The sequence below is a fragment of the Zalophus californianus genome, chromosome 2 (genome assembly GCF_009762305.2).
Source record: "Zalophus californianus isolate mZalCal1 chromosome 2, mZalCal1.pri.v2, whole genome shotgun sequence".
Taxonomy (NCBI): Eukaryota; Metazoa; Chordata; class Mammalia; order Carnivora; family Otariidae; genus Zalophus; species Zalophus californianus.
The window spans coordinates 149043792-149057305 of NC_045596.1; the positions used below are offsets into that span (position 1 = coordinate 149043792).

At 37.3% G+C, this 13514-nt stretch overlaps 1 long non-coding RNA gene across 1 annotated transcript in view; it reads left to right on the plus strand.

Moving 5' to 3' along the window:
- Positions 1-13514, plus strand: part of LOC113925223 — a 51665-nt gene that overhangs the window by 20950 nt on the left and 17201 nt on the right. Inside the window, exon 2 of the long non-coding RNA XR_003520949.1 lies at positions 3039-3247. This is a non-coding gene — a long non-coding RNA (uncharacterized LOC113925223). The remainder of the gene's footprint in view (positions 1-3038; positions 3248-13514) is intronic.

Here is a 13514-nt window from a genome sequence, read left to right on the forward strand (position 1 = left end):
TTATATATTATCTCACACTTCAGAAAATATTATTGTGTTTTTTCCACCTGAAGAATACCTTTAATACATTCTGGAGATTAAAAAGAATCTCATTTCATAGTCAACATACTTAAGGGAACATATGAAATAACTCTTGTTAAAAAGATAATTCAAGACCGACTTTATTTCATACAGTTCGGGGAAGATTTAAAAAAAAGGACCTGCTGTGTTTTAAACCCAAAACTATATAAAATTTCAAAAATTCTAACTTGTCCTTGGCCTAGTGGTCTCTTACTATCTCTAATAAAAAATACATCGAATACTTCAAAATCTCTGTAATAATTGCTCTGTGAAATTCTTACAGAGACCAAATTCTTGGCTTGAAACCTCCTATGGTGGATTCTACATTTGTTCATTCTCATGTCTTCAGATACTGTCAGAAAACTAGTTTATTGTTCATAGCATACACCCAAGGGAGGAAGTTTCATTTCCAAAAGGGATATGCATTGCTGGATTCAACTCCATATTATATGTAACTATGAGATAGAATAAATATAGTGGAAGCAATACTAAAAAATGTCAAGTGTAGAACTGTGTCTCAAATTATCATTCCAGATATTCTTGATCAAGAATACTGTTTTATACACCAGGACATATACTAATCAATTTGAGCTTCTTCTTATAATTATGCTTTCGATCATAAAACTAGGACATCTTGTACCTCTGGAGACTAATGTAGAGGCACACTAAAATGTGTCCCAAACTAGAGGACTGTGAGTAGACTGCTAAATCACAAAATTCCACGATTAAAAAAAAAAAACTTGCCTGATGTTGACAAGCTGCAAGCAAAATCTTTCCCTTTGATTTCAGTCTTGCATCTTTGTCAACCATTCTTTTTTCAGTAAATGTACTATTGACTGAATGTTTGTATCCACCCCAAATTCACATCTTAAAGCTGTAAATCCTAATGTAATGGTATTAAGAGGTGGACTTTGGAAAATAATCACATTTAGGTAAGGTCACTGGAGTGGAGCTTCCATGTTGGGTTTAGTGACTTTTATAAAATGAGAAAGATTACCAGAGCTTTCTCACTTCACCATCTGAGATAATAACCAGTAGATAATCCTCTTTCTGTAAGCAAGGAAAACATTCTTCATCAAGAATCAAATCAGCTGGCACCTTGATGTGGACTTTCCAGGTTCCAGAATTATGAGAATTAAGTCTGATGCTAAAGTCACCCCTTCTATGGTAATATATGACAGTCCAAACTAAGACACAATATCTTTTATTTCCTAACCTGCCATTCTTAAATAACTGTAATGTTTGTCATTTTATTCCATCTTTTCAGTTTATTATCTAGCCTGAAATCTTTTTAAAATATCAATTCAAAACCTCTACATGCTTTGAGTAGACACTGGGCCCATAAAAATTATCAGATAGTTAATATTTCTCAGTACTCAAAGAAACCTAGGAAACATCACAAAATAAAGGGTCATGGAGCCAATCATAGAAATCAGAGTTCAATTATGTCATGGTTCTCATGACACCACATACTACTATTTCATACTTGTTTAATTCTTTCAGATTAATTTTTTTCTCCATAATAAGACCAATTGCGTACATATAACTGATTCCTACTGATAACCACATCTAAACACTTTTATCTCCCTAATGTAAATCTTTTGCTTCTTAACCAAATGTACTTCATGGCTTTATCAAGTGAAAAGGTGTTTTCTATATGAGCAAATAATTTTTCCAAGAACTTAAAATATTCCCATCAGTTGCTCATATTTAATAACCAAATATGTGGACTTCAACTTTACCTTGGTGTTTGAGGATTTTACCTTGGCCCAAAGTTCCTAAACTGTGATATGTGATAATAATTTTTGTGACTAATGTTCAAATAAGTTTAAAAACTTCAAATATAGAACCCCAACAACAACAACAAAAATATATAGAGATACAACAAACAAATATAATCTCACTGGCTAAAATCATAAATTATAGAACAGTTCTCAAGTATTTACACATCAGTCAATAAAATTTATACATTAGTTGTCTTTACTCATTTAGGCTGCTATAACAAAATATGACAGACTGAGTGGCTTAAAAACAGCAGAAATTATTGCTTACAGTTCTGAGGCTGGAAGTCAGAGTTTAGGGTGCCGGTATGGCTGAGTGAGGGCTCTTTTCTGTAGCACATATTTCTCTTATATCCTCACATAGCAGAAGGCACTAGTGAGCTTTATGGGATCTCCTTTATAAGAGCACTACCCCTATTCATGATGGCTATATCCTCATGACCAGCTTACTTTCAAAAGTCCTCACCAACTAATACCAATGCCCTTGGGGGTTAAGATTTCAAATATTTATTTGGGGGAACACAAACATTCAGACAATAGCAATGAATAATAAATTTTGTATGCCTGAATAAAACTGTACAAAGATGCAATACATAATATGTTACAAAAAGATAATTAATGTTGACAAAATGAATGATTTGATCTTATTCTTCTAGTTAGGAGTAGAGCATATAGAAAATTTGGGTTATTCAAAATTTCCTCATAATGTATATTGATATTCTCTTACATTTACATTTTCCTCCCTGTCTAATATCTAAGTAATTAGGTGTCACTATCCAGCATTAAATCAAGCCAAAGAGATTATAATGTGTTGAAACATGACCTCTAAAATTCATATGTTGAAGTTGTAACTTCCAGTAAACTCAGAAAGTGATGTTATTTGGAAATAGGGCCATTGCATATGTAATAAGTTAAGATGAAGTTATACTGGAGAAAAGTGAGTCCCTAATCCTCTATGATTGGTGTCTTCTTAAATAGATACATTTTGGACAGAGGGAGAACCAGTGAAGATTGGAATTATGCTGCCACAAGCCAAGGAATAACCCAATGCTAGGGGAGAAGCCTGGAATATATCCTTCCTTAGTCCCTTTGGAGAGTGGATGGTCCTGCAGACACTATAATTTTGGACTTGTAGACTACAGAATTTTCAGACAAAATTTCTGTTAAAAGACACATTTTGTGGAATTTTTTTTACAGCATCCCTAGAGAATTACTACAGAGATGAAAACCATCATGGTCCAAGTTGGTCCTCAAAGAACTAGTTGTGATGAAGCTGGAGAGAAAATGAAATCCAATGAGGGAAAAAGCATATATCTGGAATGGGCTTTCTAAGGTAGAGGGGCAATAAGAAGACACTGGCAGATATCAAACTGGCAGACATTACCAACCTCCCCTCTGCTCCACAGGTAAACTATTAAGGATTACATAGCTATTCTTGTTTCTATAGCTTACCCCCAGCGAATCTGCAAATGCAGTTTTCCCAGATTGGCAATTAACTGCCACCTAGTCAATTTACCTATTAAATTTATGTTCATGCTTTTTTTTTATAATGCTGGATTTATTCCATTTGGAGAACTTCCTTGATTCTGACAGCATGTCTTCAAATTGTTCTATGGTTAAAATTTTTTCTTTTTTGAAAGGCAAGTGGTTGTTTATCTTAAATTGTTTTTTAAGGGCCTTATTTGGCACAATAAAAATGCTATATAAATTTCCAAATTCTATTAACTTTTTGCTGGTATATGAAATTTAAATACTTGATGGAATCTAAAGCAAGCAGTCCCATGACACTATGGGATGACAGTAACAAAGTAATAACTAATGAGTGGTATCTGTTATCTGTTAGGCCAAGTAGGGAAGCTTCCAAATCAGCCTTCAGATACAAATAGACTGAATTGAGAACAATTTAATATTATATGTTAATTTGTTTTCCTCTTAAAACTGTTACTTCAACTAGGTAAATAATCACCCATTATTTTTCTCCAAAATATTGTGTTTATTATCAGTTGGCTCATCAAACTTTTATAATAATAATAGATATTGCAAATATAAATGCCATCTTAGGTACTCTCAAATCCATATCTTTCAGTGGTTAGAAGAAATGAATTTGGTTGGGTTGGCTTAGTAGGTTAAGGAAGAGGTTTCACTTTCCTCAGAGAATCATCAGCTGTCATCATAGTTCTTACATTTATTACTGGGTGAATTCAGAGATCTAACCCCCTTTCATGCACCTTGGATTTCCTTTCCTTTCCTTTTTAATCAAAATATATTTGATATATAACATCGTGGAAATTTAAGGTGTATAATTTGTTGATTTGATATATTTATATAACATGATTGTATTATAGCAATAGTTAATACCTTTATAACCTCATATAATTATGATTTTTTTTGTGGTTGAAATAATTAAGATCTAATCTCTTAGCAGTTTGATGATTATAATACAATATTGTTATCTGTATTCACTTTACTGTGCATTAGTCTCCTGCTCTTATTTACTACTAGTTGTAAGTGGTAAACATCTCTCCTATTCCTTTAGCCCCCTGGCCCTGGTAAACAATATATTACTTTCTGTTTTTATGAGTTTGGCTTTTTTTAGTTTCCACATATAAATTATATCATACAGTATTTGTCTTTGTCTGTCTGACTTATCTTACTTAGCATAATGTCCTCAAGGTCCATCCATGTTGTCACAAATGGAAGGATTCTTTTTTTTTCTAATGGCTAAATAGTATATAGATATATGATAGATAAATAGATGATAGATAGATGATAGATAGATAGATAGATAGATAGATAGATAGATAGATGATAGATAGATAGATAAATGATAGATATCCATTCATCTGTTGGCAGAAATTTAGGTTGTTTCCGTATTTTGGCTCTTGTGAATAATACTGCAATCAACATAGGCATGCATGTATGTCTTCAATATTCTGTTTTCATTTCCTTTGGGTATATACCCAGGTATGGAATTGCTGATGATATGGTAGATCTATTTTTTTTTAAGATTTTATTTATTTAGTTGACAGAGAGAATGAGAGAGGGAACAGAAGCAGGGGGAGTGAGAGAGGGAGAAGCAGACTTCCTGCCGAGCAGGGAGCCCGACGTGGGGCTCAATCCCAGGACCCTGAGATCATGACCTGAGCCGAAGGCAGACACTTAAAGACTGAGCCACCTAGGTGCCCTGGTAGATCTATTTTTAACTTTTGAGGAATCCCTATATTGTCTTCCATGTATTGTCTTACATTTCACCAACATTGTGTAAGGGTTTCATTTTCTCCATATTCTTACCAACACTCTTTATCTCTTATCTTCTTAATAATAACCATTCTAAAAGGTGTGAGACGATATCTCATGTGGCTTGACTTGCATTTCCTTGATGATAAGTGATGTTGAGCATCTGTTTGTACCCATTGGCCATGGATGTCTTCTTTGGATGTCCTTCGTCTCTTTGCACAACTTTTTAATCAGGTTGTTTTTTTATTTTGTTTTGTTTTTAAGTTGTATGCATTCTTATATATTTGGGATATTAATCCCTTTTTATTTGATATATGGCTTGAAAAATGTTTTCCCATTTTGCAGGTTGCCTTTTCACCTTTGCCTGTGTAGATGCTTTTAAGTTTGATATAGTCCCCCTTGTTGAGTTTTGGTTTTGTTGTTTGTGTTTTTGGTATCCTATCCAAAAAGTCACTGCTAAGACTAATTTTAAGGAGATTCTTCCCTGTTTCTTCTAGGAGTGTTATGGTATCAGCTCTGTGTCTAACTCTTTATTTAGAGTTAACTCCTGTGAGTAAGTGTAAGAGAGGGTCCACTTTTATTTTTCTGTATGTTCATTCAGTTTTCCTAGCACCATTTCTTAAGGAGACTACCTTTTTTTTCCCATTGGTTGTTCTTGGTTTCCTTGTCAAAACTCAGTTCCATGTGTATGTGGGGGTTTAATTCTGGGCTGTCTACTCCATTCCTTTGGTCGATGTGGTATTGTTATACCAGTACCATACTGTTTTACTATAGCTTTATAACATAGTTTGAAATTAGGAAATGTGATGCCTTTGGCTTCGTTCTTTTTTCAGGATTGGCTCTTTTGGGTATTTTGTGGTTCCATATAAATTTTAGGATTTTTTTTCTATTTCTGGGAAAAATGTCACTGGAATTTTTTTAGGGATTACATTAAATCTATAGATGGCTTTAAATAGTTGGACATTTTAGCAAAATTAATTCTTCTGATTCATAAACATAGATGTCTTTTCATTTGTTTGTGTCTTTGATTTTTCTCAATGTCTTGTAGTTTTGTTGCACAGATCTTTTCACTTCTTTGGTTAAGTTTATTCCTAGGTATTTTATTGTTTTTGATGTTGTTGTAGATGGGATATTTTTCTTTATATAGATATTTTACTGTTAATGTGTATAGAAATGCAACTGATTTCTCTAAGTTGTTTTGGATAAATCTTGCCAGAGGTTTATAGATCTTATTAATTCTTTCAAAGAACCAGCTTGTAGATCTCTGATCGGTTCTACTGTTCTTCTGGTTTCTATTTCATTGATTTCTGCTCTAATCTTTATTTATCTTCTCCTGCTTGGTTTAGGCTTTATTTGCTGTTCTTTCTCCAAGACCTTTAGGTGTAATGTTAGCTTGTGTATTTGAGACTTCTCTAATTTTTTGAGAAAGGCTTGTATTCCTATGTACTTCCCTCTTAGGACCGCCTTTGCTGTATCCCAGAGGTTTTGAACCGATGTGTTTTCATTTTCATTTGTTTCCATGACATTTTTAAGCTCTTCTTTAATTTCCCAGTTTACCTATTCATCCTTTTGTAGGATGCTCTTTAACCTCCAACTGTCTGAGTTCTTTCCAAATTTCCACTTGTGATTGAGTTCCAGTTTAAAGCATTGTGGTCTGAAAAACTGCAGGGAATAATTGCAATCTTTTGTTATCATTTGAGACCTGATTTGTGACCCAGTATGTGATCTATTCTGGAGAAAGTTCCCTGTGCACTCAAGAAAAATGAGTATTCTGTTGATTCAAGATGGAATGTTCTGTATATACCTGCAAAGTCCATCTGGTCCAGTGTGTCATTCAAAGCTCTTGTTTCTTTGTTGATCTTTTGCTTAGATGATTTGTCTATTGCTGTGAGTGGGATGTTAAAGTTCTCTACCATTAATGTATTATTATCAATATATCTCTTCACTTTGGTTATTAATTGGTTTATATAATTGGCTGCTCCCAAGTTGGGGGCATAGATATTGGCAATTTTTAGATCTTTTTTGGATAGAGCCTTTAAGTATGATATAGTGTCCCTCTACATCTCTTACTACAATCTTTGATTTAAAATGTAATTTGTCTGATATGAGGATTGTTACCCCAGATTTCTTTTGAGGTCCATTAGTGTGGTAAATCGTTCTCTACCCCTTCACTTTCAGTCTGGAGGTGCCTTCAGGTCTAAAATGAGTCTCCTATAGACAGCATATGGATGGCTTTTGCTTTTTTATCCAATCTGATACCCTAGGTCTTCTGGTTGGAGCATCCAGCCCATTTACATTCAGAGTAACTATTGAAAGATATGAATTTAGTGCCATTATATGGGCTGTAAAGTCTCTGTTTCTGTAGATTGTTTCTGTTACTTTCTGGTCTATGTTACTCTTGGGGTCTCTCTTCGCTTACAGAATGCATCTTAATATTTCTTGCAGGGCTGGCTTGGTGGTCACATATTCTTTCAGTTTCCATCTGTCCTGGAAGCTCTTTATCTCTTCTTCCATTCTGAATGACAGCCTTGCTGGATAAAGTATTCATGGCAGCATGTTCTTCCCATTTAGTATTCTGAATATTACTTGCCAGCCTTTTCTGCCTTCCCAGGTTTCTGTGGATAGGTCTGATATTATTCTGATGTTCCTCCTTCCATATGCAAAGAACCTCCTCTCCCTAGCTGCTCTCAGGATAGCTTCTTTGGCTCTAAGATTTACAAGCTTCACTATTATATGTCAGAGTGTTGCTCTATTTTTATTGATTGTAGGAGGGGTCCTCTCTGCCTTTTGGACATATATGCTTGCTCCTTTCCCAGATTAGGGAAGTTCTCAGCCATGATTTGCTCAAAAATACCTTCTAACCCTCTCTCTCTCTCTCCACCCCCTCTTGGATCCTGATAATATGGACATTGGTTGATTTCAAGGCATCATTAAATTCTCGAAGCCTTTCTTCATGGGCTATTTGTTGTCTTTCTCTCTTTTCCTCAGTTTCCTTCCTTTCCATCAGCCTGTCCTCTAGAGCACTTATTCTCTCTTCTGCCTCATTGATCTTACCTGTTAGAGCATACAATTTAGACTGCATCTCATTCATAGCATTTTTAAGTTTGGCCTGATTAGATCTCATTTCTGCAGCTGGCTGCAATACAGAGTCTGTATTGTCATTTATGCTTTTTTCAAGCCTAGCTATTAACTTTAAAATTGGTATCCTGAATTCCATCTCTGACATCTTATTTATATCCATATTGATTAGCTCTGTGGCAGAGAACATTGCCTCTGGTTCTTTTTTTTCTTGTGAGTTCCTCCTTCTAGTCATTCTGCCCAGAGAAGGATGGGTAAGCAAATGAACTGAGTCCAAAATATCAACCACAACCCAAGCAAAATGCATCCTAGAAAAAAATCTGAAGCCATCACATAAAAGCACACATAGCCAAAATGCAACAAAACTGCATATAAAAAAGGGGGGGGGGAAAGACACTATAATTTCACAGGGTAGACAAAGCAAGGTGGTCCACATGTTCCTGATTAAATTTTGGCCTGTGTGTTAGAAGACACTACATCCCAAAATTGCAAAGAGCAAAATTTATATTTATATGAAAAATAAAATTGAATAGAGAGAAAAAAGGACCAGAGTGAAACATGTATCTTTAAAATGTAGATGTGAAAAAATAAAAGTTAAAAAGAAACTTAAAAACACAAACTGGTAAAATAAGTATCTGGTTGAAAGGGAAAAATGTAAAGAAAAATAAAAAAGAAATGGAAAATTTTAGACTGAAGGATAAATGAGTCATGAGGAAACACCTGGAGCTCAATATACTGTTTTCGCTTGGTGCTGGAGTCTGACAGTCTCCTGGGATCTATACGCTTGTCACTCACCTGTTCTTCTAGTCTGTCTTCCGGAGGAGGGGACTGCTGCGCTGCTTTTTGGGTAGCTTTGCCTGGGCGGAGTTGCCCCTCCCCTTGTCAGGGGGATGGGCTTAATGTAATCTGGTCCTCTGTGTGGCTTTTGTTCCCTGGTGGCTTCCCGTGCCTCTTCAGAGGGTCAGAGCAAAAATGGCCATGACTGGATCTCCAGCCCAGAGCCAAAAGACTGTGGTACCCTCTTCAAGAGACTCTCCAGGTCAAACCATCTACACTTGTGCGCCAACCCTCGCAGACTCCCGTGGTTCATACCCACTGCAATTTTCCCCAGGGGGTGTCCCCCAGACCCGTGCCTCTCTGCAGCTTGTGTCTTTGGGACTGTGAGCATTTGTGGGCTCATGCCCGCCTCCTGCTCCCCTGCTCCCAGGTCACAGCTCGTGCTGCCTTACTGTCCGTTCTGGGGCCGCTGCCACCCTGAGAGCTGTTGCCCAGTCGTGGGTGGAGACATTTTGTCCCTCCCAGGGGATGTTCCAGTCTTTTTCCAGGTACTCACTCAAAGAGCAGTCTCCCTACCAGCCCCTCTCATGGTTTATGGTGACCAGAGCTGAGAGTCCCTCCTGGGCTCGCTGACCATAAGCAGTTTTTCCACTCCACTGCCTGGGCACTCTTTTAGTTCAGACACCCCACTCTTTCCTGGATCCTGGATCACAATGACCCACCAAGAATTCTGCCTTTTCCATCCCCTGTGCCCCTCTCAGAAAGGGAAGTGTCTCACTGGACTGGATTTCTAAGGATTCCAATTTTGCGCTCTGGTTTTATATCACATTCCAGTACTGGTTTATTGAGGCTCCCTCCCCCCTTTGTTTATCTTCTGATATTTTCCCACAGATTCACAACTTCGAACTTCCTACCTTTCAAAAAGCAGTTGCTTTTCTGCTTGTAGATTTCCAGATATATTTCCTTAACATCTCAGGCTGAATTCATGGGGGTTCAGAATGGTTTGATAGATAATCCGGCTATATTCAAGGGACCAGATGAAATGAGGTCCTCTACTCTTACTCCATCTTGCCTCCTCCTCCTGACAAAACCATTTTTGACTGAAAACGTTATATCTGTCCTAGTGGCATTTTGCAAATGGAAGAATAGTGATTTGGCACCCATTTGCCTCTTGATCTTGCATTTATTTTTGTAAAGAAAGCTTATGGTATTGACATTGGCATGACCTATGTCTAAATAAAATGTAATATACTCTGAATTGTGGAGTCATTAGTTTCATACAAGAAAACTTGTATGATTTTGCATTTACAGTGTCACATGAGGTGGGTCATTCTCTGGGTATGCTACATGGTGATGACACTTGTAAATGTGGGAATGAGAGGTGCATAATGTTTTCACAGAGAGTGACAACAACTAAACTCAGCAACACAATTATGCTAAGTACTGAACACTGGCAGAAACAAAGTATTTGTACACTTCAACAACTCCAGACAGAATCTTCAAGTATACACACTGTGGGAGCCGTGTGGATGAAGAGGGAGAAGAGTGTGACCGTGGTTCTTTAAATGCATGTACAAAAGATCCATGCTGTCACTCAAACGGCACTCTGAGTCCTGGAGCTACTTGTGCTTTTAGGTTTTGTTGCAAAGACCTCAAGGTCATGCCTTCAGGTGACCTGTGTAGAGAACAGACAAATGAATATGACCTTCCTGAGTGGTGCGATGGGAAATCTATCAGGGTCCAGAAGATGTGTATGTGCAAGTTGGGGTCGAATGCACAGGAGATAGATACTGCTATGAAAAGAGATGCAGCATTCGTGATGAACAGTGACGAGAATGTTTGGCAAAGAGGCCAAGAGTGCAAATCATAGTTGCCATAAGTAATGAACATCCAAGGTGACCATTTGGGTAACTGTGGTGTAAATGGTCCTACATCTGTACAATGTAACATATCAGATATCCTGTGTGGGAAGGTTCAGTGTCAGAATGTGACAGAAATTCCTCTTCTGAGCGATCATTCTTTTCTTTAATATTTATGTATTTATATTAATAAATATTTATTTATTTCTCTTTCAGAGAAGAGAAAACGCAAGTGGGTGGAGGGGCAGAGGGGGAGGGAGACAAGCAGACTCCCTGCTGAGCGGGCAGCCTGAAGCTGGACTCAATTCCAGAACTCTGAGATTATGACCTGAGCTGAAATCAAGAGTCAGAGGCTTCACTGACTGAGCCATCCAGGGGGCCCTTCTGAGCGATCGTTCTACTGTGCATTCTACTCACCTTAATGGCATCACCTGCTGGGGTACAGACTACCACGCTGGGATATTCATACCTGATATTGGTGCAGTGATAGATGGTAGAGAGTGTGGTGCAGAGCGTATTTGCATCCAAAGGAAGTGTATCCTTATGTCACATTTGGCAAGAGCTATTCACCTGAGACCTGCAATATGAACAGGGTGTGCAACAACAGACTGCCATTGCAAGGATGAGTGGAATCCTGCTGACTGTGGAGAAGAAGGTTTTGGAGGTAGTATAGATAGTGGCCAGACCCTCACAAGAAGAAGAACAAGATGTAAAAGAAGTTTTACATGATACTACCTGAGATAATTCTGTTTTGCTTCTTATGTGGTTTATTACTTTTGCTTTTTCTAAGAAATGAAGAAAAAGATGAGAAAAAGGAGCAAAATGTTCCACTTGTTCCAACTTTACTAGAGAAACAAAACAGAAAGCTCCACCACACCAACAAAATCTTCATGATTTTTTTAACATAGGGGATCATAAATATTAACCATTAAAAATTAACAAAATATATAATTCCCACCATGTTTCTACTTATTTTAGGCAATTTTAGTGGTTAATTTTTCATGGAATTAATCTCTTTATGTTCCTAAGCAAAGTCACACCTCATGGATGGTTTCTGTGTGTGCATGTGTGTTTAATTTGCTGTCTCTCACTTACAAACCTCCTTCCTTTTTGTAGTCTACTTTGTCACACAGGGAATGGGAACCCGCAAATTGTATTTCTTTTTTGACGGTCTTCTCCCTATATGTCAGCTGGGGGGACTTGAGGGACTCCGGAAACCTGGGAAATTTTTTGATTGATCTACATGTCAGTGTTGCTTCATTAACAACTTTCACCTTGACATCAACAGTAACTTTCTTTCGGTACAATATTTATATAGATATATAGATGATACAAAGTTGGTAGATGATAATTAGATTTTAGAATGTGTATGTCTGTGTGTGTATATAAATAGTACAAATGCAATTTTCAGAACCAACTGATAATTATAAGAAATAGAGATATTAGTACCATTATCAAGTGTCCTTCCTTGCAGTTCTAGACCCCAGGCCTCTGAAGACTCCACCAAATCCCTGAGGCTCAGCAGCATGTTGGCCAACCCTCTCCCCAGAGGTCAGAGTTTTAGATCCATGCGATCTACTCCAAAGGTGTGGGTTCCAATAAGCACACCTCTTCCCTTTGATCTCCAGTCTTCAGTGCAATAGCTACACTTCCTTTTAGGAAAGCATGGCTTCTCAGAGGAGGGCTTTGCTTGTTGTTCCTGAATTCTGACTGATACAGTACTGATCTTGGGATAATGGAGAACACTGGAAGGAGTCTGACATCAGAAGCTTTTGAATTTTCCACGCCACTGCTTTACCATCTTGGGGACATATTTTGTACTTAGATAGAATTACTTCAAAACTTAAAAGAGAGGAAAATGGTACTTGCCACTCAACCCTTGGTAAATTCTCTTGTAAAATAAGTTAAAGAAGATATGTACAATTCCATACAGGATATCTAAGTCTTAGCAGACCATATGTCCTCTGCAAAGAAAAAAAAATTAGAAATCCCAATTTTATTTTAAGAACCATATTTTAAGGACATCAGAGAGCTGAAGAAGTAATATGGAATAGATGAACTAAAATTTCAAGCAGGGTAAAATAATTCTGAAAAGGGCTGAATTTTGCCAACCATCTTTTCTCCTGAGCATATGCTGATGGCAAGTGTGAATTGAGCCTTAGGCTTGGCCCAGGTGGAGGACCTCTGCTGAGGGAAAGAGAAATCCCCAGTTTCTTAGTTACACAGGGTTAGACAGACTCTAAACATTAGACATTGAGGGCCTCTAATTCACAATTGGATTTCCCCAAGTCACAACTGCTTAATTTGAGAGCTCTGTGTGATGCTGGTGAGCTCCTCTTTGAAATTTCTCAAAGGTATAGATATGCAAATTCATTTTATATTTTGAACACAAGACATAGTGAAAGGAGGCTTATCTCAAGCACATGTTCTCAGTCTCCATAACACACTCATCTGATTTTGTTGTTGCCTGTGGCAAAACGTTGGAAGCCGAGTTGAGAACCTCTCCGTGATAGAGCCTGACCACTCATAAGCTTCAGAGCTGTGAGAATAGAGTCATATAAACTCACGGTTCAAAGCCCAGCAAACCCAAGCCTGAACAACATAAAGAAAGGAGAATTAGCCCAGGATTTACTAAGAGCCGATCACCTCTGACCTGGCACAACCCATGATTAACCTATCTTCTAACAAAGGAATAAGATAAAACCCTGGAGGAGTCACCTAA